A 14820-nucleotide genomic window follows, 5' to 3' on the forward strand; every position below is an offset into this window, starting at 1 on the left:
AAGAAAAGTTTGTTCCTATCGGAATACTAGTTCACTAGGAACTTGTTCTACTACTACTACTACTACTACTACTACTACTACTAAAACCTTTGCCCCCAAGATAAATTGACAACACAACACATCGACTGGCAAACAAAGGGGTGAACAAATAAGCAAACACTGGTTGTTACAATACAAGGGTTGAAAACCAATTATCTTATGGAAATTTGGCCGTTTCTTATTTTTACTTCCTGAAAAATCAACTGCAGACAATTAACACGAATTTATAATGAAATGATGGGATACTAAATAAAAATCGATCCAAATTCAACCGTACCATACAATTTTCTCGAAAATACTGAAAGTATAACCTGGTATTGTGACCACTTTTCTTTCTAACCTCTCAATACCAATAAATAATTTATGTCGAATATTTATACAAAATACAACACCTTGCAGCTAACAACAGTGAATTAATTTAAACAGGAAAATGCTCACCTTACCGGAAAAATTAATTCAGCGGAAAGAACAAACCAAAACCCCTTCTAAATGAGTATTTTATATATTACAATGCGGCGCTATTCAGCCAATTTCCAAAGATCGATTCCTTTAAGAAGTTTTCTAATTACTTTCAATAAAAATTACCACAATTTCTAAAAGATAACCGATCGCTATTTTTTATACAAATCAAAAAAGTTACTTACCCTTAATTATAGCGTTTTCTAAAACTAACTGACGGCAAATTAAATTCTTTCTTTTCTATAGCAAAAATAAGTGATATTTTCGTTTGTTTTTGTTTTTTATCTAAACAAATTAAGATAAGTCGATTAAATAAATTAAAAAAAAGTTTTCTAAGTTTCTCGAAAACGAATCGACCGATTTTAAAAAATCAAACGTCAAAATAAAGGACTTCAAAAGACTTTTCAAGCAAACTATTACTGGATACTGCTTTTTTAAAATGTTTAAGGGAATGACCCTGGAAAGAAGAGGGTGAAATGGGGTTAAGTAATTTTTGATTAAAAAGTTGTCGCCCTTGACAAATCTTTTTACGTGTCTCGGCATATTTTCCTTTAATCAGCGGTTTTCAACAAATCAGTGCTGGGAAGTATATACCGGGCCCTGCGGCTTGAGTGGTTTTTCTTTTTGATTGTTAAATTTGATTGTTTAATCGATCATTATTGACTTGGGATTTATTAAGTCAATTGGGAGTTTTCTGGGAAGTTTAACGTACACGTTTGGTAAAATTCGTATTTCTTGTGGTAGTCACATTGATTTTACCCTCGTATCTTCTAAATTTCATACGGGGAGAGCTATAAGTTACAAAAGAAATTGAGTGGCGCTCAACCCCACTGGTAAGTGCAACGAAGTGTAAAGGAATGTTCAGTTCCAACCAGTAGCTGAGGAATTTGATAGTAAAGTGATTTGTCTGTATAACATTATAGATAGGAAGATCATAGATGATATACAAAACGCTCTCGTAGTTAGAATATAATCCAATGAAATATACACAGTCATTTGGCCTCATTTAAACATAAAAGAAATTTCTGCGACGTGCCACCCTAAGAAGTGAAAGGCTCAGTGAAAATAAAACTTGTATTCGAAGTGGAGTTCTGCCAAAAAGAGTCGTAAAATAACATTTTCATTGGAAAATTACGTAGAAAACTAAATATTAACTTATAAAAAGTAACGTAACAATTAATTACTGCTTCATCAGGGTGAAAAATCTAATTTGGAGTTCTGAGTAAATATTTAACGCGGCATTAAAAGTGACAGAAGTTTTTTTTTCACCAACATTTCAATTGAAACGTCAGCTTGAATGTTAAATGAGACTCGAAACTTCGATTTTTGGCTCATTTGATTTCCCACGCATTTTCGCGGATACGTCAGCAATCTTTAGGTAATTCGCGATGTGGACGGAAATTTAGTATACGCACAATATTCGGAAACAAGGGTATGTACTTTTTTTTTTGTTTACAGACCCTTTGTTTCTGACCACCAAGACTATCTAGGGGACTATGTGAAAATCTGGTTTAATATATACGAAAAGGTGAAAAGTTAATAGAAATTTCTTTGCAACCATTCGGGCGTGTCTATTTTGGAACACTTTAATGTGTGCCGTTAAAACTCGCTGTGCTTTTGAAGTCGGTAGGGACACAATGTAGCATTCAGGATATGGCCACATTGTACTTGTTATAGTCGTTGATTTCCTCATACAGTGAGCTGGATTTTTAAATCTACGTGTGTCGGAAATGGATTTCAGCGGCTTTCAAACTTCATGCTTCAAATACAAATGGCGACTAGATTTCTGGTTGAAGTGTCAATGCTTTACTTAAATATAACAAAATCCACCGCTTTGAAAATAGAATTTCTAAGCTTTCATACTCCACAAGTCGCGGAGGACAAATATTGACGTTTTCGCTAGAACCTCGACACTTTCACAATTAGGAACTGGCGCTATACTGACGCATCGGGAAATGATTTTTCTTTCTTCTACTTCCGCTGTATTTTTATACAAAACGTTCTTCCTTCTAATAATGCTAATTAAAACGCCATCGTTAAACTCAGTTAAAGGAATTGAAGTATTGAATAAAAGCCAGAATAAGTGGCCGGACTTAAATTTAAAGTGGATGCGAAATTAACTGAAACGTCGATGGTTTACGAATAAAATCCAACTAATAGAGTTTTAGAAAAACATAATTGACTCGGCGAATTGGCTCGGGAGTCAGTTGTACGACCTAATTCTCAACTGCAAATTAGGTACTGAAGTGGCATCGAAGAGTCTCTACCTCTACATACCCGCCGTTTCTGTCTCGTAACTGTTTTTTTCAACTTGGGAAACAATATTAGTGGCTAGAATCGATAGTTTAAAACCCCTATGGTACAAAACAGTACGGTCTTTCTCGATAATATAATAATATAATATAATATAACCGAAAATTGAATCTCCAGAGAATTATTGACGAAGTTTCCTGGATATTTTCCCGACACCCTCGACGTAAGGAAATGATCTTCCTATTTATATTGACTGCATTCAAACTAGCTTTCGCCATTTTCGGTTAACCATGTATCGCCTAGTCGCATCTAGATTGTTTCCGATGTGGATTAGAACACATAGCACCTGCCTGCCCATTTGACTCGGCGAGCTTGCTATGCAGTCCGTGTCAAAATCAAGGTTATCAGATTCTGATTACTGTCTGCCACCAGGAACAGCGAAAAGCGACATCCTTAGGGTCCTCAGATTTACGCCTGTTCACCGGACAGCTCCACACCATTACGACATCTGGAGCACACAGCGATCCAGCAACAGCACCCACAATAATGGGTAATTATTATAATCTATATCCATCTGGGTCAACCTGTTATAACATTTCTACTGCAAATGTTATTTAACTATAGCATAACGAATATGTTTTTCCAAATACAGAGTTCTTTAACTTTGTTCAATTGATACGTAATCTACGAGTGCTGAATTATTAGAAACCTGTGAGTACATATCGTGAGCATTAACGTGAAAAGGATTTGTTAAGCAGCTTCTTGGTTTAATTAATCTAACACTTCGCAGTTGTGTAATATCTTTTGAAGTGCTTGTAGGTAAACATCCTCGTCATGCTGAAACAGACACGGCGCGTTTAGAATTATGCAATTTGAAAATGCTGTTGAACTTGCTTGGTATTTACACAACCTAATGCAAGAAGTTTAGCAGCTAACGTCTACTGCATCGCCCAAAGAGTCGTATCTTTCCCGCTTAACATGAAAACAAACAAATAAGTTAAATAAAGATTTAGAACAGACAGATCGCTGCCGCTAAAAAGAATTCGGTTAACTAATACTCCTGGGATCCCTCAACCAATTAGTACCTTGCCACGGCTTGGTTTTGGAGGAGGCATTCACAAATCAATCAGACGCACGTCGAGATTCATTCATTAAAGCGAGATGGCTACGTTTGAAGCGTGTGTTCGACGTAACAAAGATTGCCGATCTAAAGCTGTAATTGCTAATAAGATATGAAGCGTTAAAAACGGAGCACACCCGCTACTACGTGTATAATGCGTGGATATGATTAATATTCTAAAATGACATATATCGTGTAAAACAATGGATGACAAAGCCATCTGTAGCAAATCGACTAACAATGCACAACGAAATCCATCATTCCACTTTACTGCGTTACGAGATGAATTTCTGCCATTAAACATTTTTTCCACGTGCCACTTGAAACAATAGAATTTGAATTGCTCCCAATTGAAGCGTAATTGTGGATACTCTCCTGTCTGTCGCTAAATAATTATAGAGTTCCATCTTCTGGTGAAACAATGAACATATTTAATAGTCCTGCTTATAACTTCTCCAATAGCTTGATGCAGATCAGACTTCATTATTAAGGCCAGACTATAAAGTTACTATGAAATTGATGCCACTTCACTTACTTGTGCCCCCCTCGAAACCATTATAAACGATTTTTTTAATTGGACCAAAATTGGCCTAGTAGTTCAGGTACAGCGGCTAAGAACTTTAACTTTGAGTTGGTTTTGAAGTTCAGGGGTAGGAATGCGTTTTTTGGTTTCAAAGTTGTTGCTACTATAGATTCTTATATTGTGGAAAATGTGTAAAATGTTAATGAACCTTTTTTTAACAAAGATCTAGAAGAAACGATGCTTCATGATATATTTTGTTTAATTTGATCACTGTCAATAGTGTTTTTAATTTAAATTAGCGTGGGGGAAGAGTCGAAAACATCTTTAAAGGAAAAAGAATGAGATCAAGAAAAAAATATCTAAGTTTAATAACACGTCATCAAAGTAAAAGGTATTAGATAGAGAAGGCACTAAATATGACAGTAAAAGAGTAGGATAGATTTCTAGTGTACATCATTTCGCAAGTATTTAATCCGTTATCAACAAAGATGAACGATTACCTAAGGAAATGTGCAGATGTATAAAGCCAGGTAAGAAATCTCTTCAACCTTGGCGGACAGTAAGGAAAATTTATCTAACACATACTGGAACATTGTCATTAGTCATTACTAACGTATTAGACCTCTGCAAAGCAACATTGGAAGATGTGCCAAAAAGCGTTTGGGCTAATTGTGTTGACCATGCCAAGAAAGTAGAAGATATGTACCGAGAAAAAGAGAATTTAATAGATGTCGCCATAGAACCTTTGGTAATAAATCTCAACGACGAGGATAGTGATGACGAAGTTATCGAGTAGTCATTAGTCATTATATTTTTCCTTTGGCATACGTATGTACATAGGAGGCGTCAACGAGGAAAAAATAAAATACACACATAAAAATATAAAAAGAAAATCACATGTCACACAGCCACAGGTATATCACAGTAGTTAAAGCATTTTCTACATCCATTCACATATTCGTCAATGGTGTAGAAGCAGTTCCGTATTAAAAATTTGTTTATTTCCCTACGAAATATAACCAGGGACTTGCAGGCCTTAAGTTTTTCCGGGAGCAGGTTGTACATGTGAGTTCCGGCAAACATGGGGGACCGTTTGTAGAAGGCGTAATTCGGTTTAGGCTCGTAGAAACTGTCCTTCCCTCGGGTGTTGTGTCCGTGAATCTGGGTGTGTGTCCTGTGCATCCGTTTGTGGGCATGGAAGTTAGTCAACAGTTTGTATAGGTAGATGGAGGTGACTGTTAATATGCTCTGTTTTTTGAAGGTCTCTCTACATGAATGAATGTTTCGCAGATTAAACATTAGTCGTATGATACGTTTTTGCGCCAAGAACAAGCGATTTAATTCTGTGGATTGGCCCCAGGCTATGATATTGTAATTTAGTGCCGAATGAACCAACGCGTAGTAAACACTTAACAGGGAGTTATTATTTAAATAATTCTTTAACATCATTATTGCAAAGAATGATTTATTTAATTTTTTAACGACTTCATCGATTTGGCTAGTCCATCTTAGGCTGGTGTCCATTACTATACCAAGATATTTAACCGTGGCCGTTGTTGATATTGTATTTGAGGTTGATCTTGAGCGATTGCGGAAATCTATTATAGATGTTTTATTTATATTTACTATTAATTTATTTTTATGGCACCATTTATTAAAGTCTTCTATCACTTGTTGGACGAGATCACACGCACGTTTTGGACATGGGTGTGCCACGATTATCGCGGTATCATCTGCATACATGAATACAGTACCGTAACGAATGTGGTGTGTCATATTCTTTAAACTTTATATACCACGAATGCGAGCCTGTACCTAGGGGAATTCTGAATCAAACCGACCATTATGGAGATCGATGCTGCCTCAGTTCAAGACGCATTAGAAGGTATTGTAAAATTTTGTTATTCAATTCGGTTTCAAACGCCGTGAATTAGGTATCTTAACGGTATCATTTCAGTTTGTTTTTATTGGTTCAATTGGTTTAAATTCTAAACGCTTAAGCTACTACGGCAACGTGTAAATTTTCAATTAGCGGACAAGGTTTCTATTTTATGTGTGTTTAGCATAAAACTTGGGGAGGAAGGTGAATTTTGAATTGGTTGAATTATTTACTGCTTATCATGTTTGTATTCAGTTGAGTTGAGGCGTCAATTTAATTGCGAAAGTGATGGCTTAGGGAATTTTGCTATTTTAACTTTATTACGCAACCGATGACACACTTCGTTTGAAAAACAGCTGAGGCGTTGTTATGATAACGCATAGAATTTTAATTGCCGCCATCCATATTTTATTAATCTTTGGCGATTGTATTCTTAATTGGGGGATTCCGCAGTAGTTAGTGGACGGATCCATCATTAACTCCGTTTTTTTTTTCTTCTTCTTTGTAAGTACGCCATTTGCATTTTATGTACTTGAAGTGTATCGTTGTTTGGGTTTCGGGTGGTATTTGACATATTGTAATTTCCATCGACGATTGTTACATTCATCCATAATTAGCTCTCTTATTTAAAGAGGTATGTACATTTTATGACATCAACGAAGGAGTTACCTTTGATTTTGTAAGGTTTTTTTTTTAATGTTAGTCTTAATTGTTCTAGTTTTAAAGGGCGAGCTTAAATTCAATCTCAAGTACCAGTTTAACTTCCAAATACAGTTTACTATACAAAAATACATAAAACTCTTGGTCAACGTACAAGTTTGAAGTTAATAGCTTCGGATTAAGCTCACAATTGCAAGTACCAACATCTTTTGACATATTTATCACCTGTTAATAATGAGCCGCCATTTTCTACCTCGTAACGTATCGGTAACAGTTGTGGTCTTATGTCACGATCCCTACTTTGACATATGTAGCTAGGGAATGCAATACCGGGATTGCGGGATCCCGAAATACAGGGATCCCGCACATAAATGGAGCGGGATCCCGCGGGATTTGCGGGTCTGAGGAATTTGTCGACCAAGGGGACGACTCTGTTTACTTTGTTAATGAAACTGATAACGGCGAATTATTTTTTAAATAATTGTTAAACTTTTTTCGTTAAAAATGATTTTTGAGGCACTTTAGAAGACTTTTGTGCCTTACAGGTAAGGTTTTTTTGAGTTCTAAGTTAGGCCGAAGGTAGTTTTTTGTTAAATATTGTGATAATTAGCGATTTATTTTAATACAGAAGTTAACCGCACAGAATTGCTTATTTGCCAATTTATTTAAAGTTTTGCGAGATCCCGCAAATTCCGGGATCCCGCGGGATTAACATCTAACAATCCCGCAAATACCGGGATTGAGATTTTGCTGCGGGATTGCATTCCCTACTAGAAAGCAATTTCGAAAGAAAATTCAAAGGGCTGTAACTTTTGAACTAGTAGCCCAATCTTGGAACTGTTTGAAATTATGGATTCTACAGGCCACATTCTATAAGAAAAATTTTTTCCGGGTCGATCTGAGACAATTTTTTTTGAGGGCCTCAAAAAAAGGCAGTGTATAACCTTCCTTTTTTACCAAAAATCGACTGCACCAAAATTTCTCGAGAGAACACTTTTTGTTATTAATTTTGGTGCGTGGAATCCAAAACAATTCGTACTTTTTCGATCAGACTTCTCAATAAAAAGTTGCGGGATCCCGAAATACCGGGATCCCGCAGCATTTTTGCGAGATTAATCCCGCACATAAATGGAGCGGGATCCCGCGGGATTTGCGGGACTGAGGAATTTGTCGACCAAGGGGACTCTGTTTACTTTGTTAATGAAGCTGATAACGGCGAATTATTTTTTAAATAATTGTTACCTTTTTCGTTAAAAATGTACTATGATTTTTGAGGCACTTTAGAAGACTTTTGTGCTTTACAGATAAGGTTTTTTTGAGTTCTAAGTTAGGCCGAAGGTACTTTTTTGTTAAATATTGTGATAATTAGCGATTTATTTTAATACAGAAGTTAACCGCACAGAATTGCTTATTTGCCAATTTTATTTAAAGTTTTGCGGGATCCCGCAAATACCGGGATCCCGCGGGATTAACATCTAACAATCCCGCAAATACCGGGATTGAGATTTTGCTGCGGGATTGCATTCCCATATGTAGCGCTACTAAAAATGGCCGACTGCTCCGTAAAGAGCGTAAAAGTAGCGACGTAATTATAAGACGTATTGGTAACTGTTCTACAACAGTTGTGTCTTATGAACGCGACCATTGTTTCGATGCTAGAAGCAGAGAAGAGAAAACAGGCAGAGAAAGTTTACTTCTCTGTTTCCTTTCGACTTCTCTACATCTTTTGATTTTAACTGCTAGCAAGTAGGTAATAAGTACTGACCTAAACTACCTCTAAAAGTTTCCACTTGTCATTTCTAAATCTCCAAAATAGCTTGGGTAATTCAGATAGAATTTTTGGGTAGCGACTGGGGATGGGGGAAGGTCTAAGGAATGAGCCGGCGACACAAAACAGTGCAGTTCATGATAAACAATCAATAAATATAACCCAATCCACAAATCGTGTCATTTTGAGAAGAAAATAGCAAAAGTAGCAAAGATTTAGAACACAGAGGAGGGAAGCTTAATTAGATACGAATTTATTCTTCAGTGTCGACTCAAACTTTACCTTACTTGGGATCATGTTGAGGTTTTTTATGTTGGTACATTTTCAAAGAACTCATAGTTTTATCTTTGCACCCTGGTAACTAATGTAGGTCAAACTGGACGTTCGTGAAAATAGGGTAGTCGTTGCTTTAAATTAGAAATCTAGGAAAAATATTTTCTATACCACATTGGAATTAGTTAACGAAAACACTTCAAATGCCAATTTAATTCCATCGCAAGTGAAAAAAAGTCACGGCCAAAAATTTAACAACCCGCCGTGCATTCATATTATCATAAACGAAGGGTAAGGCACATAACATAATAAGGCAATTAATCTTCCTGTTTATAATGATTATTAAACCCTCAATTTAACCTACTAAACGAAATTTAATACCATATATTATCTTGTATAAGTTGTCTTCCCATTTATCTATTAACGTACCGACTTTAGATGAGCTTCTTCCCTTTCATATGCAAATTTGGTGAAAGCATAACCGACGTAATACCTACATCTGAAGCAATTTTGCTTAAATTGTTCTGAATAGTGTATTTCGTGCAAGCGGCTTCAATTTTAAAATTGTGGATATCACTACTAATTACCTTAAATTAATTTAATTTACAGTAAATCAGTTTAGAAGTTCTACCTCCCGTATAGTGGTGAAACGTGACGTAAAGAAAACCGTATCAATTTGCCTTACAAGAATGTAATATCCTCTACAAATTTAATAAAGCGGTAGCCGTTGCTTTAGGTTAAATAAAAAATTCCATTACAAATACGTTTCCATTATTTTGCTAGTTGAAGTTAACTTTAGTTATACCCCATTGAGCATTATAAATATTATCCAACGTCCCATTAAGGTACTCAGGTGAGCATTATATTTTATCGATACCACTCTGACCTCGTATAACGTTTTAATCTTACTTTAAATTATTATTAACTTTATTATCGCCGAGCGCGGTACCAGGAAGCGAGCAATATTTACCAGGTTATTACACATTTACCCAATGTTCATGTTGCAAAACTCACCAAACCATAAGGCTATACGCTCACGTTTTGTAATTGTCAACTCCGTCGGTTTCCACGTATTTTTCATTTCGTTAAAATGTAAAAAACTTCAAAAGGCATTTATTTACATATCGTGGCGCAGGGATGAAACGTAATGTGAAAAGTTGGATTGCTGTTAAGGCCATAAATAAAGCCTTTCATCCAAAATTACAGGTTATTGTAGCTTACTTATAGGTTAATAACTTTCCCAAAAGTGGTTACAATATTGCTTTTGTCCCTACAGCGAATCACAAATCGAGAACACGTGTAAAAATTATGTAAACTGTAAAGAAATCGATTAAGGGTGTAAATCGACGGGATGTCAGAGTGAAAATTGGATTTAAAATAAATGGATGTGACCACAACATTGGCTGGTATCGAATGTGGGGGTACAGAGCTTTTTCGGCGAAAATATCGGTTTTTCAACACATAATTACTGAAAAACTTAAGTAAACAGCAGTGTGATTTGATTAATTGATCGATAACTGACAAAAATTTTCGCATGAAATAATATTAAAAGAAAATTCCTGAAAGAAAGAAGAGCTTACAAAGCTTGTTTGGACTACGCCTCACTGAGGCGGCCGCTAATTTAAAAAAATAATACACTACTTACACTGTAACATGCAGTTTCACGTTTTACAATTAAATACACAACCTAAATACAGAATTTACAAAAGCGATAAACTTTATACAACAAAATAACACGCAATTACAAACAATCCTAAAAGGAAAAATAACACTGAGGCATAAATTCAAGTAAACTAAACCAACTTTGTACTTATTCATAAATAATCCCCCAGATTTACAATTAATAAATTGCAATAATCTCATATGCAGGGTGTCCCGTCATTATTTTTGATCTTTAGACCGAAATAAATGACGTTCGAACATAATTAATTTATAAAGTAACATGTAGGTGTGTTAATGTTACGATACACGATACATGTTGTGGAGGATCGAAGGAGCCAGGTTAACTTATCTCGGTTCCCAAATTAAGTGGTCCATACCCTCTTATCCTGTAAAACGTCGTCTGATGTTTTATCGCGGGATTAAATATTATTATATCATCTTATTTGTTGAAAATCATTGGGATTCAGTAATTCTTATGCGATCATTGTTGAATTTGGAGGGTTTAGTTGGACGTTTAATTTGCTGAGTTTTGAGTCAATTTCAATCAATAATTTTGACTAGAATAACCCAGTATTTCTTTCATTAATTTTTCCCAATTTTATACAGGGAAAGGAAAGTATTTAAAGAAGCTGGGTGGCGCTCAACCCTATAGTAAGTTGTAAGGAAGGACCAAAGGTGATATACCCTAAACGAATCAACCGCTGTGGAAAATCTCGAGCCTTTAATTTTTCTAAGGCTGAGCTAGCTGGCCGTTTATGCGGCGGGTTTTGGTTAAAGCAGCGGCAACCTAATACTATACCGTTATAAATTCCTTACATGATTGCAATTATATTGTACATAATATATTATTATGTAAAATATATACCGATATACTTACATACAGACGGAAAGAATTGTATTCTTTAAAAGTTGCTTAAAATGATCTAAAACGTCATTTGATGAAAGTCCAAAAAACGGTGATCGCAATAACTGGGTAATTTCGGCTTAGAAGTCACCTCTCGGTACATTTGCTCGCGAATAATTTAAACCCTGAAAAATTCCTCGGCCGCAAAATTCTTCCTCGCAAGATTCGCCAAGAACATGCCCCAAGGAAGAGATCGACCTTAAATAAACGTCCTCAAAAAACTTTATTTCGGCGGTAAACACAAGGGACTGTCTTTCAGGAAAATCTGCGTTCAAGGAGGTTTAAACCACTTTATTGGAAAGAACCTGCTATGGCAACAGTCTTCCCTTGTAACAGAATTCGTGCTAAATTTGTCTCCGGAATAAACCAATAACACTTTTTGATAGAGAACGAAGAGACCTTTCAAACGATAAGAGCCCATACTACTACTTAAAAAATTGAGGGTTGTAACTGTACTAGAAGGGGGTTGAAGGTAGGAACCACATATTCACGTGGAACAATTTCGTCATGTGACGGGAGCTTCTATAAATATGTACAGTAACCGAAATCATGGATATATTCCATTTGGCGTTTCCGCACTGTATGAGGCATTTGATGTAGGTACCTAATGCTGCGAAATTCGTGTCGTGTGTTTAGAGATTTAGTTTGTGTACTGGTGACACAAAAGAATTGTTAATTGGAACATGCCATTTGCGGCAACTATCATGATTTTTCGGTAAAGGGTGCGAATGAGTAAATATTTTCTGAATAAAGATAATTTAATCATTCCATAACAATGGATGTAGACATTCCTAGCATGAAAACAAATCAGAGCAGAAGCTGCTTTGCACGGGCGTACACGCTTAAAGGAACAAGAAGACTACAAAGTAACCTAAACCGACAATTGTTGTTTACCACACTTTAAATGTAAAATGAGGCATTTTAAAACTTGGCGTTGCGAAGAACGAAAGATAATGAAAAAAGAAAATTAATTAAACTTAATTTATTCTCGCGACTTTGTTAACGTTCTTTTAAATAAAATAGAATTAAATTCCATTCCAGCTCTTCAAAATACGTCAACTTAATTAGAGGTCAAATTAAAATCTGACGACGTAAGAGTAAAATACAGACAAAAGGGAAGTAGGTAGAAAGAAATCCGGGAAGGGCAACCGTCGTCAATGTAGCGAATACGTTGCATATTCATGAGACGAAGGCCGCGTCTTAGAAGCTGTCTAATGGGACACCTTTCGTCTCTCTGTGGGACCCTTGACGCCCAAACTGCTTTTAAACAAGGTCCGGCGTCGCTCTAATCCCAGATTAGTTCGTCAAATACAAGAAATCGAAATCCCTTTTTTTTGTAAGGAACGCTATGACAAAAGGAAATTAAGTAATATCATGGGCTATCGAGTTTACTTTCTGAGGACCGTTTGTGTATTGTTTGTGGAAAAGGGGGAAAGTAAACAGAACAGTTATTGGAGGGCGCAAGGGAAAAAACGAATCGATATCGAAACGCGATTTATGGACCGAAATATTGCTAGGATACAAATAATGCATAAGCCGCGATTGATAATATTTATTTTTAATCTGGACTGGAGAAAGAAAAGCTGTGGATTGGTATAGTGTGACTATGTGGAAACTGCCTCATATTCCACGCCCTTCGTGTCAAGGTCAAGAATTTTACCACTCCACCCCTTCTTATTCGTAGAACATCGCGTCGCGCTTCTGAGAGAAGCTCATTTGAGATGGAGAATGTCATTAAATTATCTGGAGGTAAACTGTAAGGTTATAAATAGAAGAGCGCTTCCACAGATGTAGCCACGTTAACACACATCTTGTGTCACGACTAGTTAAACTAGGGTCATAATTCAAGAGAAAATATTTTTCTTTTAGTTTTAATCTAGAACGTTTGCGGTAGAAGAATCTCGGGCACACCCTCCCGTTGGAGGGCATCCTCTAGGTTTCCCAAGGAAAAAGTGCGTTACAAATATTGTTTTCATGTTGGGATCATTTTTACTTATGTGGAACACGGAGAGAAACTCTTCATGAATCTGTTGGGTGAAGGAAATGAGAACTTATTAATTGATGAAAACTATACGATAAGCTCTACACGACACGACAGCATCCTGATCAACGATATACACATACAAACCCGGACGCGAAATACCTGCCATAAGAAAAGAGGCCAATTCAAAATTACTTCGCGTTATTGGTTACTTACAATTAAATCGGGTCTATCCATTCTGATAGTGTTAGTTCTATGCTATTTGATTTAATCAACCCACTTTCAGTTTCCTCAGCGGAATCTTTTGGAATATAATATGTATCTTTTGCAATAGGATTAACGCTCCCGTAACCCCAAAACCGAATACCTTCAAAAATCCCTTTGGATTAATCCCTACCTATTCTCTTTTTAATTAATTAACGCCATTCTCAAAATGGCGTCTGGTAATTAACTGAACCATTTTTTTCAAGAGCACATCAGATTGCTGTGTCCCCAGATATACACGAGATTTAGGCGGTTCCTTGTAAACTCACGTTTACTGCATTCTTATATCTAATCCTGATTCGGCGGTTTGGAGCACGCAAATGTAATTAAGATATGAATTATCTACTATTATCGCCAATGGGTTGGAGCCAAAAATTTCCGGAACTCACTATAATGAGAAAATGAGCATAAAATAAAGACCACAAATTTAAATCACTTTTACTGGCAGAGCCGTAATCAATAAGGTACCTACTCTTTATTCCGAGATGTTAGGAATTTTTTTAACAATATCCTTAAGAATGCATGATAAATTCTATTCCTAAAAAAACCTTAGAGATGATCTTCGAGTGCTGTACTAGCCATTCTTTAGCCTTCACAACTGTAAAGCAGTCCCTTTAGAGATACCTACAATTGTAAATATTCTTAGAAATAATATATAATTTGCCTTTTTGACTATTTAGTAGGTAATCTCTTTCTTTGATTATATTCAAGAACCTGCTTCGAAACCTCCTTAGAAGGTATTCTCGATCTTCTAGACATTCTGGTCATTGTTTTTAATTTTGTTCTCTTTACGAATCTTCCCCCAAATTTACCAAAACCTAAACCAAGAAAATCTTCTTTGAAATGGCGGATCAGATGACACAACTTTGTCGGAAATATACGCAATATCTTATGTGGGCAGTGCGGTATCAAATAATTCCTGAAAACCCGCCCTTTGTCCATTGCCAAATTTGGGGATGATTTGTGCCGCGTTTAGAAATTAAAAATCCGATTTTTATGGAATTTGGTAGATTGCTACGTTCACATCATCTTGAA

Source organism: Photinus pyralis, unplaced genomic scaffold (assembly GCF_008802855.1).
Source record: "Photinus pyralis isolate 1611_PpyrPB1 unplaced genomic scaffold, Ppyr1.3 Ppyr1.4_LG1, whole genome shotgun sequence".
NCBI lineage: Eukaryota > Metazoa > Arthropoda > Insecta > Coleoptera > Lampyridae > Photinus > Photinus pyralis.